Genomic DNA, 19747 nt, shown 5'->3' with positions numbered 1-19747 from the left:
CTTAGACATCAGGATTCCATTCCTTTCCCTGCAAAGAGAAGGCCGTTCTCAACGCTGGAGACCATAGATGGTGGCCGTCCTTACCACTGCTGAATTGGGCTCCGGACAACTTGTCTTTCTCTCCTAATTTTACTAAGGACTTCGGCAGGTTACATAACTTGTTGGAAACTGCTACAGGACCTAATGAAAATATCATGAGGTTATTGAAAAATCAGCAAGTTGGGTCCTGATTCCTGGTAATGTTTAATCAATGGTAGCAAGTCCTTCATCTCCTCCAGCCAAGAATCCTCTAAAAATGGATAAATTATAGGAATGGTGTTGAAAACATATTGGAGGCCACGGGAAGCACAGAGGACCAGGTAAACTATATTCCAAGCAGGAAGAACCCTTTTCAGAGAGCTGAAGCTACTCTTCTCTCCTAGGGCGGGGGATCCCTGAGGTCGAGCATGTATCGGAGATCAGGCTTGCTGTAGACGGAGGGACCGCACTGAAGACCTTTAGAGTAGCCCCTGGTACCATGTGTACATATGAGAGGTCAGGCTTGCTGTAGACGGAGGGACCACACTGAAGACCCTTTAGAGTAGCCCCTGGTACCATGTGTACATATGAGAGGTTAAGCTTGCTGTAGACGGAGGGACCACACTGAAGACCCTTTAGAGTAGCCCCTGGTACCATGTGTACATATGAGAGGTTAAGCTTGCTGTAGACGGAGGGACCACACTGAAGACCCTTTAGAGTAGCCCTTGGTGCCATGTGTTGGTTTGTAATCAGAAAGCACTCCGGGTCCTGGCACACAGTGAATCTGTTGAATAATGAATTATGACAGGCTGGGTGGGGGTCCTAAAAAGGCAGATGGAAGTGTGTTGGGAAGGAAGGCTTTCTCTGAAGGGCCAGTCCTGTGATAAGCACAGTGAGACACTTAAACTCCAGGCACGGAATAAGAATTCCTTAAACACAGAGCAGATCTGCAAAGAACAGGAGTTCTGATTCTGCTGTTCTCTCCCTCCCTCCCTCTCTCTTTCTTGCACACACACACACACACACACACACACACACACACACACACACACACACACACCATCTACCAATAACTTTGTTTTTTGGGATTAGGGTCTTTATCCTTGAATTTCAGATCCTCCCACCTCTGCCTCCTGAGTACAAGGCATATTGACATAGGACTACAAACATATTGACAAAATAAACTAATTTTTGAATTATCTAGGCTTTTGGGATTGTATCCAAGAAATAATTGTCAAATGCTATGTCATAACTTTTTGTAGAGATTTATGATTTTAGCTTTTGTATTTAGATATTTAACTTATTATAAGTTAGTTTTTATACATGAAATAAAGGTCCAGATTCATTTTTTGAGCTATTTTTTCCAGCATAATTTTTAATATTACTATAGCAATTTATTTACCCAGTTATTTATTTATAGACATTTGTGTTACCATATCCTTTTTTGTTTACTTTTGTTCTTTAAAAATGTTATCATTTGGGATTGGAGAGATGGCTCAGCGGTTAAGAGCACTTGCTGGTCTTCTGAGGACCCGGGTTCAAATCCCAGCACCCATATGGCAGTTCACAATTGTTTGTAACTATAGTTCCAGGCTATCCGATGCCCTCTTCTGACCTCTGAGAGCCCTGCTCATGTGGAGCACAGACACCCTTCTCCCACTCTTCCCCTAAATACATTTCAATGGTTATTTTACTCTTTATTTTCTCCTACAAGGAGCCCCATGCTTGGAGAATGTCTTTCCATGCTGGCTGAATTGCGGCTGTGAGCCAGCTATGAACATGAGTTGAGGGTGTTGGGAAGAGGAAAATGACTAGAGCCTTTCTCCAATATGTCCAAACTCTCCAAGTTTTCCTCACTCCCCTCTGGACCCTCCACCGGCTAAGCAAGCTCTTTTTCAGGTCCAAAGGGGTTAATAAGGCCAGAGTGATTAGTCAACATCCATTATTTTATATAGTTTGGGGAGAGCTTAATCCGAGGTTTCCCCCTGCCTGAGAACTTCGTCATGTGACATACCCTGGTCAGGGGTGGGTGGGTATAGAGATGGAGCCACGTGCACCTTGTCGCTTTAGGTAGGGGTAGGGGGATGGGGAGAGCAAGATGATTACAGTCAACTGGGAGCAAACCTAACGGACTAAGAAGTTTGCAGATCGGTCCATCTGCAAATCCAGAAAGCGGAGGGCGGGACTTGGGAGTGGGCGCTGGCTCCCCTCCAACCTATCCTGAACTCTTGAATCCGAAAGGGGCTTAGACGGAAAGAGCTTTCCGCAGTGAATAAGGTCGGTGCCTGGGCTAGCGCTCTGATCTTGCTGAAGAGAGGACTCACGAGTCCTGGGAGGGCTGGGGTGCTGCAGGGGGGCGGGAGCGCGCTTCACAGAGGCGGTGGCGGCGACGGCGACCAGGGCGCGGCGGTGCAGGTGTGTCCCAGGCAAGTGCCTGCCTCTCCCTCTCTTGGGATCCCCGGGGCGCTGCGTTAGCCGCGGCTGCCCAGACTGAGGCTGCTCAGCTGCTGCCGGGCTAGCTGCGGATTTTCCACCCAGGTAGGGGACGGCGATCCTTGCGGCGGTGTGTGCAGACCCGGGTTCCCAGGCCTGACATACTGAGCCCCACGCTGGGACCAAAGGGTGCGGTTGATGGGGAAATCCTCAAAGGACAGCGGAGTTGGAAAGCAGCACCGAGAAGGGAGCACTTGCTGCTGCCCTGGGCTGCGCGCTTCGCTTCTTTGAACGTGGCCTTCCCCAGGACTAGGAGTGAAACCGCGTGAACTATTGGCGCGGTAAATAGTTTCCCAACTTGGCTACTTGGCATTTACATTGCTTTCCACAAGGTTCCTGGGCATCCCTTTAGTTTCGATCCTACCCCTCATAAACCGGCTTGTTTTCAAAGGACAGATTAAATACATGCCCACACCTGCTGGCTCTGGACTGGGGTTTGTGAGTGTGTGTTTTTCTGTGTGGAGGGCGCCCTCCGCGGGCGTGGGAGCCGTTTCTTAGGGACTCGGGATTTGTTGATGGATGGGTTTTAGCGCAAGGAAAAGAAGATGATTTGTTTTGCAGGGGATGGGTGAGCGAATGCAGTTAGCTGGGGAGGAGCAAGGCGCTGCTGTTCTTTCAGAGGGGTGGGAGATCTCTCATCGGTCGGGGTGCAGCAGAGCTGCTGCCCAAACGCTGTCTTTTATCCAGAAATCGCAGATGCGAACAGACACAGTTTAAAGGTAACTTAACGTCGATGTGTCGGGCTGTGGTAAGGTAGGGTGGGGCGCTGGGGGGATGCTTGCCCCTTCTTAAAAGCATGTTTGGAAGGTGAATGTGGGTGGTTCTGGGCCTCAGGGAGGGGCAGGTGAAGGATGAGAGATGAATGCATGTTGGGGAACTAGACGCTGCGGTCAGCTCAGAGGTCTCTTGCCACGTTTTTTGCTGCCTGCCCTGTGCGGAAGGGGCTAGTTGTTCTGCTTGCTAGAGGATGCAGTTGATATGTGAGGCTCATGCTGCGTCTTCCCTGAGTCAGCAAATATGTACCTAACGTTAATACTTGTCAGAGGTGGGGTTGATCCTTAGGGTTGCAGAGGCGATGGGAACAGAGTCCTAACACTGCACAAGCTCACACCCGCTGAGGACAGACACCTGTAGTAAGGAGGTGTAAACAGTCTGAGACAAAATAAGAGTGGGTGACTGTGGAGAAGGGAAGGGGATTATTTCAAACGAAGGCCCCGTGGGGCTTAGTAGGGATCGGATTTGTTTCTTGGTCCATTGGTCTTGAGTGACCCACAGTCCTCTCTCATGCCATCATCCTCACTGGCCGATGGGGAGGAAGGCTGACCTGATGTTTGCAGGACATGGCTAGTGCCAACTAAGCACTTGGTTGGCACCGAGGGTGAAGCACACCAATGCAGTCGAACTTTTCACTTTTAATCTTTAATAAATCCCTGAATTCCTGGACTATGGGAGACTGAAATAGTGTTTCATCACGGCAAGGTCTCTGGAAAACTCTAATGGAGTTTCAGAGTAGATCAACTTCTGCCTTCCTTCCTTTCTTCTTTCCTTCCTTCCTTCCTTCCCTCCTTCCTTCATTTATTGACTTATTTATTATTTTATCCCTGGACATTCATGTCCCAGTACAGCTCAGGATGCCCGTTTACTCTGGGGGAGGAACATCTAGTCTTGGGCTTGATTCTTCTGGGACAAAAAGTGACCAGTGACAGAAAGAAATGCTCATGGAATATTCCTGTTGCCAGAGGTGTGCCTGATATGCATTTTGTAACCAAAACCACCAGATGATGTTTGAACAGTAGCCTGGCACACTGGAGGTAGCATGGCCTTGACTGTTCACAGAGAGCTGGTGTGGGTCTCAGGCAAGCATCTTAGCCTTTTTTTGAGCTTTGATTCCCTGATCTGAAGCATTGGTGCTATCATGATGCTTATGCAAAACACACTTAAAAGCAATTTGTTCTCTGTTAAACGATTGTTGTGTATTAACCATCTGGCATGAAGTCACTACTTAAGAAATGAAAGTTTGTTCATTGAATTCCTACCATGGTGTCAGGTATTTCCCGATATGTAAGGCATATAGAATTGAGCAAAGTGTGTGTGTGTGTGTGTGTGTGTGTGTGTGTGTGCGTGTGTGTGTGTAGATAATGAACAAATAAGAAAGTATATAGCCACTTATTAGCTCAAGGGCTATTGTGATAGAAAGAGAAAGCTGAGTAAAAAGCATGAGGAATGCTGTAAGGGCTTGGGGGTGGATTTATCATCTATCTATCTATCTATCTATCTATCTATCTATCTATCTATCATCCAATTATTATCTATCTATCTATCTATCATCTAATTATTATCTATCTATCTATCTACTATCTATCATCTATCTACCTATCTACCTATCATCTATTATCTATCTATCTATTTATCTATCTATCTACCATCTATCTATCTACTTATCTATCTATCTATCTATCTATCTATCTATCTACCTACCTATCATCTATCTATCTATCTATCTATCTATCTATCTATCTATCTATCATCTATCTATCTCTACCTTTCTATGTGGTCAGGGAGATCTTTGACAACAAGGATATCTGATCAGTTCTGGGGAAAGTGAGGGAGGAATCCAGGCAGTGTGGGTCAAGTAACAGAACCCACAAAAGTCAGAGACAGGAGTCAAACATGTTCATACAAAAGCGAGAAAGAGACCCAGGAAGCTGAGTTGTGTGAACAGGGGGAGGGGTATAGTGGTGGGAACTGACTGGAAGACTGGAGATAACTTGACAAGGTCAATGTTGTTCTTCATCTTGTGATTTATGTTTATACATTTGTCGCTAAGATATGGCACTGACTTCTTGTTTAAGGACTTGACTGAGTTCTGATGCTCTATGTTTTAGAAGAAGGTTATTTGCTAGGAAGTGGTACCTGGGCATTTCAAAACATGATTTAATGCAACAAGCATGAGGGATACATCCTTGCAAGGCAAACAGGGACTAAGGAGATGGCTCAGATTCTTAGAACCCAGACTGAGAGCTGTGTTTGCATTTGCTTCTTTTTTCAAATGGACCAAAGAGTCACCTTTAGCGAACAGTTCAGCAGGTGTTGTCCTTGCTAGCTCATGTTCTCTTTTCTTTGGCAAGAATTTCTGTGGCTATGGAAAGGATGGGATCATCTGGAAATATACTGACCTTCAGTGCACCATGGAGTGCAGTTACATATGGCTGGGTGGCGAATTTATTTGGGGCTTCCATCCAGAAGCTTAATATAAAGATCACAGCTTGCTGCTCTGCCCTTTGGAGAAAGCAGTATTTGGGGATCTGAGGGCTCCATCAGTTCTCCGTGGTGCAGTAAGCCCTACTGCAGTGTTTCACGAACAAAGTGGGGGTTGATGGCTGAGCACCTTGTCAAAGCATCTGTGAAATAGGATGCGGGGAGCTTGGGTCAAGGTCAGAGTGGCTGACTGGCCCTCATCCAATCCATCTCAGAAGAAAACGTTTATTTCTGTGCATTTCCCCATCCACAGTCTGGCTCTTAGTCATACTTCTTAGTCTCAGAAACCTGATCTGTCTCTCCGGGCTATGTCAGAATGGCTTTGTTCATCTGCATGCCAGGCTATTGATCTGCAGCGGCTGAGACATTGTGTTCCACGGCTTGTCTATGCAGGTCCTGCAGACCTCATGACATCCGAGCCACAGGGAGCAAAGCTGCCTAGATAACTACCTGAAGGACTGGCCGTACATCTTAGGGTTTGTCTTGCTATTGAGGCTATGAAACATGCCACCTTCAAACTCGCTGACCTTGAACAACCAGCATTTATCATTTTCTCTCACGTGTATGGAGTGGCTGAGAGATCTTCAGATCTGAGTTGTGCTTGGCTGGTCTCTGCTGTGCCTGTTCATGTGACTTGGATGAACAAATGGATGGGGAGTCTGAAAAATTGCTGATTTGGCATGATTTGGCTCGGATCATTGTTGTCTCTCATCTTTTCCCAGTATAGCTGGACATTTTTACAGGGCAAGGACAGAGAGCCAAGAGAAAGGGGAAGTGCGTGGTCTGGGGATGTAGCTCAGCCCGTAAGGCTTGCCTAACACACACAAAGCCATGAATTTGAACCCCATTACCTTATAAACTTATAAAATGGAGCTACATGTCTGAAATATCAGCATGTGAGGGATGAAGGCAGGATATCAGAAGTACAAAGTCATCCTTCGCTACATCATAAGTTCAAGGCCAACCTCAACTACACGGGATCTTGTCTAGAAAAAGAAAGAAAAGGAGGAGGAGAAGAAAAGAAAGAAAGAGGATGGAAATGTGAATGGTCTCCCCAAACCTAGGGGTAGTGGACAGACCATCACCTCATCCTTGTTTAGTAGCAAAAGCGACTTACAAGGAAGTCAGTGTGAGGTGTAAAGAAATGGATTCCACTTCTTCAGTTGATCTTAGCCAAGAGGCCAAGCAGCAGTTAGACTCAATATTGCAAAGGGCAAGGTGCAGGGAATAGAAGGATTTGGCGTGTCTGGCTCTTAATGCTTAAAGCTCCCTTGGGTATGGAGGTGAGAAGGGTTCAGGAGCCCTACCCCTAACTGAGGAGCTATTGACAGTTGATAAGCAGAGTCAATTTTCTTTTAGGGTGTGCTTCCATGTAGGTCATTTGTGCTCTGGGAGATGGCCCTATACTGGAAATTTCATGGGCAGCACAAATTGGACTTTATAGATGATAGATAGATAGACAGACAGATAGAAGACAAACACACACACACACACACACACACACACACACACACACACACACACACACACCATGAAGTTGGGAGAGGCCGGGTTATGTATTAGAACTAAGAGTTGTTAGGAGGAAGAGTCAGGGTGAATCTGATCAAGATACATTGTATGCATAGATGCAAGTCTCAAAGAATTAGCAAAAATCCATTAAAATTTTAGTTCCCGTGGGTAAATCTCCTTTCTCCATGGACCAAGTTCGAAGGAGTCACCTTGTGGCTTTCCCGTGTGAGTGTCTTTTCTCTGTGTCTCCATGAATCTTTAGACAGAAACTCACTAAATATTTATTGAAAGTTCTGTAGGGCCAGGCATGTCATAGTCAGAGCAAGTAGCATTAAATGTAGTGCAAGCTCCTCTTCATGAAACCTTCATTCCAGTAGGGGAGCAACCATATAAATACACGAATATCTGTATACTATATTAGGCAATTAAGAAACACCGAGCAGGGCAAGGAGGAGGGAAATACTTGAGTGGGGTTGGGAAGCTATGGCAAAGTAGGATGTGGAAATAAAGTGTAGACGGGAGGGCAGGTGTAAGGGCAGGTGTGATGACAGGTGTGAGGGCAGCTGTGAGGACGGCATGGGGGCAGGTGTGAGGACAGGTGTGAGGGCAGGTGTGAAGACAGGCATGAGGACAGGTGTGAGGGCAGGTGTAAGGACAGGCATGGGGGCAGGTGTGAGGACAGGCATGAGGGCAGGTGTGAGGACAGGCATGGGGGCAGGTGTGAGGACAGGCACGAGGGCAGGTGTGAGGACAGGTGTGAGGACAGGCATGAGGGCAGGTGTGAGGACAGGTATGAGGGCAGGTGTGAGGACAGGCATGGGGGCAGGTGTGAGGACAGGCATGGGGGCAGGTTTGAGGACAGGCGTGAGGGCAGGTGTGAGAACAGGTTTGAGGACAGGCATGAGGGCAGGTGTGAGGACAGGCATGAGGGCAGGTGTGAGGACAGGTGTGAGGACAGGCATGAGGGCAGGTGTGAGGACAGGCGTGAGGACAGGTGTGAGGACAGGCATGGGGGCAGGTGTGAGGACAGGCATGAGGGCAGGTGTGAGGACAGGTGTGAGGACAGGCATGGGGGCAGGTGTGAGGGCAGGTGTGAGGACAGGCATGAGGGCAGGTGTGAGGACAGGCATGGGGGCAGGTGTGAGGACAGGCATGAGGGCAGGTGTGAGGACAGGCATGGGGGCAGGTGTGAGGACAGGCATGGAGGCAGGTGTGAGGGAAAACGAAGAGTGAGCCCCTAAAGACCTTTCAAGGCAGGGTAAAACAATGCAAAGGTCCTGAGGTAGCAGAGTGCTGACATGCTTCAGGAACAGGAAGTAGGCCTCTGTCGAAAGAGCCGGATGAGTAAGCACAAGAATTGGTGATACCAAGAGCGTATCATGAAGCCGGGGAATCCAGGGCTTTGGGTGGGCTTTGGCTTTGACTTTGAGTGAGATGGGAAGGCCCCTGGAGGATTCTGAGCATGAGCTGCCTTTATCTGACTCATGTTTCATAGTGATCACTTGGGCTTAAGAATTTAGGCTAAGGACATCGGTCAGGGTGTGACCTCGGTGATTCAGGGATGGTGGCGGTCTGGACCAGATGGGATGGTAGTTGTGATGCTCAGAAGCGATCAAATTCTGGATATGTTTGGTGGCAGAGCAGATAAGATTTGTAATGAGTTACAAGAAAAGGGAGTCATTGCTTTGAGCTAAGGGCCTGGATAGATTAGCCATGACCGCTGTTGAAGATGAGCCCAGTTCACAGACGTATTTAAAGGCATAGCGTCCTTCTTTAAAGGGAAGAAGCCCAGGAGGGAGACTTAAGTTTGAATAGCATAAACAAGGCATTTATTTGCCCCTTCAATGTCACCGCTGTGTGGCCAGGGTCCAGAATCCTGCCAGCCATGCGCTCACTGACTGTCTGCTGGGTGAATGGAAGCAACGGTTTCACTAGAGGCGACTAAATGCTTGCTTTGGTGTCCCTTGAAGTGTAACTCCCTGAAGATATCCCTTTTCTTCTCAAGCTCTCATGGGAGACTTACTGTAGATCTTGGGGAATAAAATCCGGCTTTAAATGTGAAGGTTCCGATTGCTTATGTCTCACAGAAAGCAGCACGGAGCAGCAAAGCGGGAAAGAAAAAGACGTAGAAACCAAAAAATAGCTCAGGCTTGGGTGGGGGGGAGGAAGAAAAGATCCTCCTGGGAGAAGTGGCTGAAATTCAGGGGTGTGATGTTCTTGGATTATTATTGTACTGCTTTTAATTTGAGACAAAGCAGAAGCAGCAAGGAAGAATTCTGGAAGGGGGGAAAGTTATTTAAATCAACTTATGCTGAGCGAAAGGCTGCCGCCAGCTTGCTTGAAGAATCCCACATCTACAGTATCTTGCATAATGTGTTTCTGTTTATAAAAGGAGAGACTTAGGCAGTAGTCTTATTGGAAAATGAGAAGGTTGGAAGGGCTTGCATCCTAGACGAGGTGCTTTTTGATGACTCCTTAGAGAGTGGCTGGTTTGGGGTGAGCATGAGCACATGAATTGTATTTGTAATATCTGGGGTAGGAGGGCTTAAATAAGGAAAAGTAGGTACTGTAATTGAAAGTGATTGCATGTGTGTGTGTGTGCGTGTGCATGTGTGCATACGTGTGTGTGTGCATGAGAAAGAGACAGAGAGAGAGTGATGGAAAAATGGAAACTTGTTATGGTTTAGTTTTAATTTATGCGAGAATAATAGCCATTACTGTCTCAATCTGAGCACTTGCGGTTACTAGAAAAGACCTTCAACAAGGTTGAGATTCCCTCATAGAAACAGAGGGTGGGAATGATCATTTGACCCTCATCTGAGATTCCAATCACTCAGTTCTGCATCCCTTCCTCCCCATTGTATGCAATTCTGCTCCAGCTGCATATGGTCTCAGGGACTCAGGATACAGAGGTTGGCGATCTCAGGATGTAGAGGCGCTGTGGTCTGTGATTGGAGGTTGGAAGATTAATTGAACGGGGGATTCCAGGTATGTAGACACGGGAAGTCCTTATCCACGCCGAGGTGAGAACTTCTGCTGACGTGGTTGCTTTGGGGCCACCATCCTTCTGACAGTAACCTCTCTCCCATGCTTCTGTACATAAACCAAATAAACTCATTGGTTCGCCAAGCTCAACTTGGGTGCCCTGTTCGAGGGAGCAGACTTTGCTTACATTTCTAAGGGAAATTCACACAACACCCTTAAAGGTTCATCTGCTGGGGGCTTGGTCACTGGTGTTAGAGTCCTGAGGTGCTAGTCTTTAAAAGGTGGAGCAAGGTAGTTAGCTCATGGGTCCATCATCCTCCAAAAGCATTAGCATTGGCTTCATGGAGTGACGTAGCTCTCATAGGACCAAGCTGTATGAAGCAAGGCCTTTGTCATGTGTCTTGTTCTTGTCTGCCTCTTTGACATGTTGGGGTTCCCCAGAGGACAAGTAGATATTGTCACTCTAGCCTCCCGAACTGCATGCATAAAGGTTGTAGCCCCAGGTGTTTTGTTATCGCAATAGAAAATAGACAAATATAAACTCAGAAGAGGGAATAGGCTCACCTTGTTTTCCAATGGGGCTGCTAGGTCTGACTATAGGGAGTCTGGGATGGACCAATGGGTTTGGCAATGGACCGAGCTGAGTTTGAACTTAGGATTTGCTGATATCTGCTTGTGTAAACTGGAGGCAGTTGTTCAATTTTGTCAGTGTTGCTTCTCTCAGCTATCAAATGACAGCGATGATGACAATGGTGATTGGAAGATACCCAAGGGCTCTGCAGTTCTCCTCTCGTTCCTTGCTTTGGAATTTTGTTGAACTCAGTGTTCATTTGAGCATTACCATCAGCTGGAGGCTGTGGCTATCCCATGTGAAGGCAGACCCGAGAACTCATGTGTGACACTGGTGGTGCTGGCTAGGGAATTTTTATGAGGCTCACTGTTAGACAGATGAATAATGACGAACCTTGTGGGCCATCTCTGGTGGAAATCAGTCTCTTTCTGATCCCAATCCAGCCTCCTGGGTCAGCTCTGCCGTGGGGCAAAGTGTGTTGGCATTTCATGATGGAAATCTCTCCATTATCTGGAGAGAATAGGTCCAGATTTTCTCATCAGATTTCCTGGGGATTGTTTCCTCCAAACCTGCCCCATGATCTTGTATGTGGAGGCTCTCTTTCTCGATACTGCAGATAAACATGCACTCGGTATGTGGTTATAAGATACACTAATGAGCGATCGCTGTTCTTCTTGTTCTACTGGCCAAGGATTGTTGTGGTTACTCCTTATTGGCTTCGGCAAGCACTAAGCAGTTATGACTTGATTGTTGCCACATCACGAGCATTCAGGAGCTCATGGTTTCTCTCCTCCTGCCTTGTGCCTTTAGAAGCTATCTGTTTGCTGTAGAAATTTCTGCTGTGCCTGCCAGTCTTCAGAGCTTGTGTTGCTGGAAAGACAGTAGCATTTGCATTTCATTCAAATTGAGTTCTCTCTCTCTCTCTCTCTCTCTCTCTCTCTCTCTCTCTCTCTCTCTCTCCTACCCTCCCTCCTCCTCCTTTTCATTTTGTGTGTTATGTGTGCGTTTGCCCATATGGATATGTTCACCTGTGAGCATGGATGCAGAGGGAGGCCAGAGAAGGACATTTGTCCTTCACTGTCACTTTTTGCCATAATCCTTTCAGATAACACATCTCCCTGGAGGCTGGTGGCCTGAAAATCCTAGTGACCCTCCTGTCTCCACCGCCCACAGTGCTATGGTTATAGGTGTGTTTGTGGTTGTGCTCAGCTTTTTATGTAGGTGCTGGGAACCGAACTCATGTTTGCACAGCAAATGCTCTTACCCCCCGGTTTATGCCTGACATCTAACTTTTGGTCCTTCTGCCTCAGTTTCTTGTTTACATTATCTTTCTTTTCCTGAAAAAAAAAATTCTCCTAATACCATGGTGACTGTCTAATGCCTCAGAACTTAGTGTCTTTAAGGACACCACATCTTTCTCCCTGCATCCATTTTAGGGAAGGGATAGCCTGAGGCGCAGAGAAAAGACCCCTCAGACACAAGTACCTTTACACAACTGCCTTTCCTTCTCCATCAGTTCTGCATAGATACAGGGCAAGGTGGTTTTTCCAAACTTGTAGCCTTGTTCTTCAGGTGTCCAACGGTGGAACCCGCCCCAGATAATGATGCTGTCCACCACTTCTTTCCGGATGGACTGACTTTGCCTGAGGGAATGTTGGACAGATTCCCTGTTCAGATCTAGAAACGTTCAAGGCGATGGCAGGCCTGAGCTGGAGTGTAGAATCTTAGTGTTCCAGAGCTGCAGGGAGCTGAGAAAGCAAGAAATCTTTACTCCTTATTTGGCCAGGGAGGAGAAAATAGCTTCTCTAAGACCTCACAGTAAGGTAATGTTAGAGAGAGGACCACTGTGGGACTGCAGAAACACAACTTTCTATGAGACGTCGAGAGAGAACAGGAAAACGGAGCCTGGATTCCCTTCATCATTAGGTCAGAATGGTTAGAAGCTGACCAGATTTCCCAGGCCTTGGTGGGTCCCACAGCAGCTTCCTCTGAGTGTGTTAGTATTCTGGAATTCTCCGGGCTGTGCCCAGTGAAGCCTACTCCTGTTGCCAGTCCCCCTGCCTTGCCTGAGGCCTCTGCTCTATTGGCAGTCACGGAAGCTGACTGTTGCCTGATCTGGGGTGTAGCAGATGGCACCGATGTGGGGAGCCCAGCTGGAATATGGCCAGGTCTGAGGGAAAGGAAAAAGCGATATGTTCTAGGCGGAGTTCTGGGCCTGGGAGATGGGCCTGGAGAGGACACAGTAATGTCAGGAGCTCCTGATCTTGACCTTGGAGGGCTCAGGGGACATTGTACTCCTATCCCTGTGATGAATGAGAATGTATCTCACACATAGCCAAAGATTAAATGCATATTCTATCTATCTATCTATCTATCTATCTATCTATCTATCTATCTATCTATCTATCTATCTATCAATCATCTTCCATCCAGTTAGCTATTTAGCTATCTAGGTCTCAAACTTATGATCCATTGCATTGATTCCTCAGTGCTAGGATTACAGGTATGTGTCACCATGCTTAGTTTTTCCCTTCCCCTCCTCTCCCATCACTTTCCTCCACCTTCTCTGTCTTGTTCTTCCCTCCCCTGCCCTCTCCTGCTGCTCCTCTCCTCTCCTCTCCCCTCCCCTCCCCCCTCCTCCCCCCTCCCCTCCCCTTCTTTCCTCCCCTCCCCTCCTCTCCCCTTCCTCCCCTCCCTCCCTTCCCTTCCTCTTGTCTTCCTTTCACCTTTTCTCCCCTCTTCTTAAGCTTTAAGGACAGGGAATCTACAAGAAAGCAATGGAAACAAAACAAAGCAGTAGCCTGGGGCAACAGCTAACAAGCTCCAGTAGCAGCAGGAAGAGCTAGCCGAGAGTATGAAGCCCTGTGAAGACAGGCAGGGTGCTGAGCCAAGTTCTCTCTGTCTGCATGATGGATGGGTCATTTGCTAGAGCTGACCACACCTCTAACAGAGAGGCTGTATGGGGCTCACAGTCTTGGTGGCCTCCTGCTTCTGTAGGGGCACTGCAGGGGTTGTCAGGGGCCAGGCGGTCCTGTCAGATTGAATAGCTTCATCTGTGCCACTCCAGTTTGGTTTCCTGTTTCTTCCTGTGAACAAGGAAGCCTCTCCCAGAAGACTTGACTTTTTGTCAGTTCCTGTATTCCTGAACCAGCTCTGCCCGGAAAACAAGGAAAAGGAAATCCCTAGAACACCACTGCTCAGAGCTGATGATGTGGAAGTACCCGTGCCCTCTGGAACAGGCATGGGAGAGGGGCAAGCTTCAACACTGCCTTCCCAGAACATGGAGGTTTTCGAAGGAGGTGCTGGTTCAGCAAGTCTGGAGTGGGGCCTGACATCGAAGCAGGGAACAACACAGGCTGCCTTTATTTCTCAGCCAGTTGTCTGGATTTTACGGTTCCACCTGCAACTCTTCAAAGCCTTATCAGTTAGGAACTTCACCCCATTCTCCTCCTGGTTATTCTGATTATATGAAAACCACATTATTGGTATCCAGAGAGCCAGGAGGAGGAAAACCCATCCACAGCTCTCTCTGTGGATGCATTTAAGCCCACTGCTTTATTTTCTTTATTCACAAATAACCATATTTACTATGCACTTACTGGGAGAGATTGTTCATTAAAAACCTTTTCTTCCTTTCTCTGATCATGCACCGACTTCAGGTGGGCGTGACCATATTACAGTCCCTTTGTTGGGTGGCGAATGGCTATGAGAATGGATCTCTCACCACTGATTGACCCTGTACAGGGCTGAACCGAGTTAAGAAACAGTTGATGTTAACCCGCTGACACCTTTGCCATTGTTAGTAGGATTATTACCAGCACAGAGCCTGGAGTTCAATAAACAATTTTTTGCAAGTTTATGGTAAGACACTGTGGAAGAGCTAAAAATGTTTCTCGGCCACACAGAAACAAAACAAAACAAAACAAAAAAAAACCTATGGCTGAGATGACTCAGATTGTCTGTTCTTTTGCTATGCTTTAAGAGTAAGTAAGTACAGGGTTAGGGTCTGGGGAGATGGCTCAGCAGTTGAGAACACTGGTTCCTCTTCCAGACGGCATGGACTCAATTCCTAACACCCACATGGCAACTCCCAGCTCTCTGTGATTTCAGGGTCTTTCTGGTTATTGCATGAATATAATATTCTCTAGCAAGAGACCAAAATCCAACATCTGCCTTTTCTTTCTCTTTTGTTTCTGACTCTACAAAATGTTGGGATGTTCTCGAATTTCCTATCATTTTGAGGTTTTCCCCGATTTACTTACAGGCTACCTAACCTCATGCAAGATGTTTAACTGCTCAGGGTTAGCTTCGTCATCTGTGGAATAGTCTTTGTAAGATCTGCTTCCTGTATTTGTTGCAGAACCCAGAAGGAGGCGATGGTGTGAAGTCATGGAGCTGGGTACACCGTTTACAACAGGAGCGTTCCCATTGGTCTGAGAGTTGAGGCTGCCATCTCGGTTGCTGTTGTAGCTCAGATGTCTAATGTGGTTACCTGCACGCAGTGTGTGTGTGCCTTGTTCAGTTAGTGCTAAACATGGAGAACCTGGAAACTGTGTGTTTCAAAGGAGGACCAATGGACGTTGGATTGGAGGATTTAGGAAGACAGTGGAGAACATGGAGGAGATCTTGGCCATCTCATCCCTTAGCTTTTAAGTGCTGCTTAAACTGTTGACTGAAGGGCGCGAGAGAAAGAACATAGGAGGAAAAGAATGTCTGAGCAAAGGTGGGGGCATGTTCCGTCTCTGTGTGCTTTAGGTGGCTCTATATTTGGACGGTGACTGTCTCAGCTAAGGTTAATCCTCTTTGTCCGCGTCATCAGCCAAGGGATTAACTGCTTTAGACTCAAAGTTCCACTGGCCGAACAATGTGAGTTCTGTACTGCCAATGCCCGAGATTCAGGGGGCCAATTTCTATTGACCCAATAGACAAGACTCCTTTGTGGGCATTTCATCCCAGTCCCTTCATGCTATGGAGAAAGAGACTGAGAGTCCGGGAGGGGAGTGACTTTCTACCCCAGCTAGAATTATGATCCATAATTTCTGGCTTGAAATTCTCTGCTTTGTACGGCTCTGGTCTCCCATGGAGGAGTCGGGCCAAGGACCTTTGCTGAGAGAGCAAAACAGAGAGTCAGTGGGAAGAGTCCTCACCGGTAGGAATTCTCTACTGTGTTCTAGCAAAGTCGCCAGGTGTCTGTAACAGTTCAGCCCGCTGCCTCTCTTATACATGAGCTTTTGGATGCAAGAGGGATGGCCCCCATCATGATTTTTCTGACTTTTTGTGATTAAGATTCATATTCTGGGCTAAGAGAACTCTGTCTGGCCCAGCTGGGGTCCATGCTCAGACCCAAAGGCCCAAAGGCGAGAAGCCAAAATTGCCTGTGGTGAGGCTAGGGGGAAGTAGGGAGTGGCTACTCCAAGAAGAGGACACGGTTTCTAGGCAGGCAAACCCCACAGATACCTGGCAAACACTGAGCTGACTTCGGCTGAAATAAAGCTCATTGAACATATAAGGTACATGGGGGGGGGGCATCAAAGGCTTTCAAAGTCTGGCTATTTCTCCAGCTCTTCTTCCTTCCCTAAGGGGTTCAAGTGTTCACGGCCATCTTGCTTACTGTAGGGTTGCAGTAAGCAAAAGTCATAGACGCACAATTTCTACCTTAAATCTCCTTTACTTCATTTATTTGTTTATTTATTCCATTAGTGTTATTTTGATGGCCCACTGTGCCAGGCACCAGGTTTAGCGGTAGGCATGGAAGGCAAGATTTCTGTTCTCGGCGGGCGGGGGGGGGATGTTATCACAGCCGAATAATTTATAAGAATTCCCTGCCCATGTACATAGAGTACACATACGCATTCTTGATATAAAACTTTTTATATTGTCATTCAGAATTGCCAGCTTGTTTATAACTAGAAGACCCATCTGCCCGATTAATACCCATCAGGGTGCTAACCCACGCCAAGGAAGTGGTGCATTTGGATTGCACTGGGTTGCTTTGCTGTAGAGCATGACTTTGCACGCTTTCACTGTACACAGAGTGCACTGGCAAGGGGAGGGAGAAACTCCACCCTGGGACCACATCGCCAGCAGCTCTGTCCCCCTGAGGCTGGCAGAGTAGGTGGCCTTCATTTGTGCCGCTTCTGTTTGTAGGCTGCGAATGGGAGCTGGCACCGCGGGCTGCTTTGTTGTCGTGCGGTGATGTTTGAACACAGGGTGGCATATTGCTTTGCTATTATCAATTTATTTGTGTAATCCCAGCAGCTGGCAGTGGCATAATAATTTTTCAAGTGAGGGGGGGGAAACCTTGGCGATATTTGCTTAGAGAGAATAAAAATAGGCAGAGAACGAGGTAGGCCACGTATGACTGCGCTTCACAATGAACAAATGACAGGATTGTTCCCTGGCTAGAATTCCCAGTGGGGTTTCCTCGCCTCAAAGTGCAGAGAAGGGTCATGCATCCTGGAAGGGAAGCCTGTCTCATCTTTGCATGCACCGACAGAGCTAGAAAAATGGCCTTAGCTCTCAGGATTTGGTTAGGCTGAGGCTGATGAGGAACCTACAAGTAGCCCTGAGACTGAATCCCACGTTAGTGTCAGAGAATCTAATAACACAGGCAGCGAAGAGCCATCCTTTGCCCTTTCTGTTTTGTTGTTGCTCCATGGTGGTAAAAATGTTGTGTGTGGTGTCTTCAGGAATATTATCTTATTTTCTAGTCGTGATAGACAGCTAAGAGGAATGCCAGAGGCCTGTATTATTTTGGGGGTCTCTGGGCGTTACTGACCAACAATTCATAGGGAGCTGCCCCGTGCCTAGCCCTGGGAGTTTTGTTCAATGATCTGTGGCTTCCTGGGAGAAGAATTATCCACCTGTTCAAGGTGCCTCTCTTCAAACTCCCGTTTGTTAAATTATGTTCTTTTTTCTTCTTCCTTCCTTCCTTCCTTCCTTCCTTCCTTCCTTCCTTCCTTCCTTCCTTCCTTCCTTCCCTCCCTCCCTCCCTCCCTCCCTTCCTCCCTCCCTCTTTCCTTCTTTCCTTCTTTCCTTCCTTCTTTCCTTCCTTCCTTCCTTCCTTCCTTCCTTCCTTCCTTCCTTCCTTCCTTCCTTCCTTCCTTCCTTTCTTAGTTTCTTCCTTCCTCTCTCTCTCTCTCCCCTTCCTCCCCCCTCTCTTTCTTTTCTTTTTCTTTGATACAGGCTTTCTTGACTATCCAGGAACTCTCTCTGTAGACCAGGCTGGCCACAAACTGAAACTATGTTCTCAATTAACCTGCACAGCAGCAGCTTTCCATAGGAGTGTTCACAATCCTTAGTTTTGGCTAACTCTCCCAGCACCCCTTTGCTCCCTTATGCCAGTTTGAACCTTTCCACGCTTCCCCAGTTACCTCTCCTCCTACTTTCACACCCCATGTGCTCTATGCCCTCCCTTAAGACTACCGTCTAATGGTTTCTTTCTAGTCCTTTTTTTTGCCACTAAAGGCATTCCAAGTTAAACATACAAATCTGAAAATTTGATCCAAGTGTGTACATTTGTGAGAGAAGATGTGTTTCTTGTTTTGCTGAGTCTGTGTTCCCTCACCCAGTACTCTCCAGATACACACGTTTCCCTATGAACTTTGTGCTTTCACGAGTTAGAGCTGACTAGAATTTCATCATGGAAAATAAAGCATATTTTCTCTATCCATTCGTGCTTGTTAGACAGAAACTAGAGTCATCTGAGAAGAAGGACCCACAACTGAGAAATTGCGTACATCACATTGGCCTGTGGCGTGTCTGTGGGGCATTTTATAGATTACTGATTAATGTGGAGGGCTCAGCCTGCTGCAAGCACTGTCATCCCTTGGCAGGTGGTCTACGTTGTATAAGAAACCAAGCCAAGGATGTCATGGGGAGGGAGCCAGTAAGCAGTGTTACTCTCTGGTCTCTGCTTCTGTTCCTGCCTCCAGGTTCCTGTTTTGAGTTCCTGCTTTGGCTCCCCTCAGTGCTGGACTGTGGAGTGTAAGATGAAGTAAACCCTCTTCTCCCCGCACTGGTTTCAGCCAGTCTCTGACTCCAGTGACAGAAAGCAAATGAGATCCTCATTCATCTGTTGATGGGGAGCTAGGCTGGTTCCATGTCTTTGTTCTGGAGAATATTGCAGCAATGAGCATGCATCTGCGAATGCCTCTGTGGTAGGAGACAGAGACACTCTACGTTCTCAGCCTCTGAGATCCCTCAAGACTTTCTAAGAGGTATCAAGACTGGCGTTAGTGCCCCCAGGTCTCTGTAAGAATCGAGCTCTCAAAGGAAAGCAGACTCCTTGGCATCTTCACCTAGAGCAAGTGCTATACAAACCAGGTGAAGGTCCTGTGAGAGAGTCCCTCGTGGATACTGCAGGTGCCTATAGGAAGGTTGTCAGGACAATAACGGGTCCTTGGAAGCTTGGTGACCTATGATGCTCTAAGAATGGGATGACTGTGCAGAAGAACTCTTGGCTTGTGCCCTGACTTTGGACCATGTGAGAACACAGAGTGTCCATTTAGCTTGGAAACTGTGGCCAGATAGCTTAGTCTGTCTGGAGATTCAGCACCTATGGGGGAAGATGACTGATAGTCCTAAGGGAAGAAATCACTTGTTTCTGTGGATTCCGTGAGGGCTTGGGAAAGTACAGGAACTTTCCAGGAAAAAGCTGATGCTGGGTAGGAGCAGAAGCCCCAGGGACGCTGTAATGGTAGCTGAATCACAAAAGGGGACTCTCTGACCTTCCCTGAGGAGCTCATAGACAGGGAAGAGGTCCAAGGCAGCATGGCATAGGAAAACTGTCTATAGAGAAGCCGTCAGCATTAGAGGGCTGGTCTAAGTCACAACGATGTCAGAAAGGAGCATCTCCCTGTCACAGTTGTAACTGTCATTGTTAGGTGTGTTTCACTTAGTTTCCCAGTGTGA

At 47.3% G+C, this 19747-nt stretch overlaps 1 protein-coding gene across 7 annotated transcripts in view; it reads left to right on the top strand.

Moving 5' to 3' along the window:
- The first annotated feature begins 2000 nt into the window (after positions 1-2000).
- The window catches only part of Sv2b (synaptic vesicle glycoprotein 2B), a 158204-nt gene continuing 140457 nt past the window's right edge, over positions 2001-19747 (top strand). Inside the window, exon 1 of one of the 7 annotated variants that reach the window (XM_075953137.1) lies at positions 2001-2295. The gene's annotated coding sequence lies outside the window, so the exon portion shown is untranslated. The other 6 variants (XM_075953138.1, XM_075953140.1, XM_075953135.1 and 3 more) reach the window with 6 other exon arrangements.

This window comes from Microtus pennsylvanicus, chromosome 18 (genome assembly GCF_037038515.1).
Source record: "Microtus pennsylvanicus isolate mMicPen1 chromosome 18, mMicPen1.hap1, whole genome shotgun sequence".
NCBI lineage: Eukaryota > Metazoa > Chordata > Mammalia > Rodentia > Cricetidae > Microtus > Microtus pennsylvanicus.
This window is presented reverse-complemented; position numbering and strand designations above follow the sequence as displayed.